The sequence below is a fragment of the Procambarus clarkii genome, chromosome 13 (assembly GCF_040958095.1).
Source record: "Procambarus clarkii isolate CNS0578487 chromosome 13, FALCON_Pclarkii_2.0, whole genome shotgun sequence".
Lineage (NCBI taxonomy): Eukaryota > Metazoa > Arthropoda > Malacostraca > Decapoda > Cambaridae > Procambarus > Procambarus clarkii.
Genome location: NC_091162.1, coordinates 25,535,828 through 25,536,828, shown reverse-complemented (window position 1 = coordinate 25,536,828; position 1,001 = coordinate 25,535,828). Strand labels below are relative to the sequence as shown.

The 1,001-nt window shown below is 47.5% G+C and overlaps 1 protein-coding gene across 1 annotated transcript in view; it reads left to right on the top strand.

Annotated features, from left to right (window-relative positions):
* Positions 1–475: 475 nt before the first annotated feature.
* The window catches only part of LOC138364518 (putative glycerophosphocholine phosphodiesterase GPCPD1 homolog 2), a 118,928-nt gene continuing 118,402 nt past the window's right edge, over positions 476–1,001 (top strand). The window contains exon 1 of the mRNA XM_069324170.1: positions 476–494. The gene's annotated coding sequence lies outside the window, so the exon portion shown is untranslated. The remainder of the gene's footprint in view (positions 495–1,001) is intronic.

Genomic DNA, 1,001 nt, shown 5'->3' with positions numbered 1-1,001 from the left:
TTTTAAATTTTTCGTTCGCCGTGAAATACTGCGGAAGAGACGATACGAGTACTGTATATACATACAGCTTCCTGGATTGATTGGTGCTAGAGAACGTAGTTAATAAGGATGGGTGGTGTTGTGTATGTTTTGTTGTGATAAGGTGAACATAATAATGTGTGTGTTGATGTAGGCCAAATGATTGAGGAAGGCTGGCCAATAAGGAAGTGGCTTTGTGGGGGCGGGGTCGTGGCTCCACCAATGGGAGAGCTGCGCCTCTGGTGTTTTGGGTGCGAGTGCGCGTGCGTCGTCAGTGGCTGTGTGCATCATCAGTGGGGAGGTGTCGTCGTGGCTCTCCGCTGCTAATGTAAGTACATGGCGGAATTTCGTCATTTGTAGTGAAACAATTGCAATAGAAATGTGTATGTTGACATTGTGTTAGTTTATAGTTGTGTGAAATGCGAGAGGCTGCAAGACAAAATAAGTTATTGGACATGGAAAATGTTGTGTATTTGGTAAAATCAGTTTTTAGAGTTGTACTTTTATGTACAAAAAGAGAATGATTTATTGTTCCATGTTGTAACATGGAACAATAATAAGGTTACTGCCAAGTGGCGGTAACAGAGGTGATGAGGGGGAGTATACTCGGGCGAGCAGCTCACACCAGGACTACTGACGTGTAGGCTAACACAACCCCCATCATCCAGGGGTTGTCCCGGGGGGGGGGGGGGGTGACGGAGGTGAACACTCATTCAACCTCGTCAACTGTGAGTGAACATTACTCTAGCACGTGAGGCCCGCTGGGTCAGGGAGCTAGACTAGGTGTGGCTGTAGACATTGTGGGAGCTGGACTAGGCCTGGCTGTAAACATTGTGGGAGCTAGACTAGGTCTGGCTGTAAACATTGTGGGAGCTAGACTAGGTCTGGCTGTAAACATTGAGGGAGCTGGACTAGGCCTGGCTGTAAACATTGTGGGAGCTAGACTAGGTCTGGCTGTAAACATTGTGGGAGCTAGACTAGGT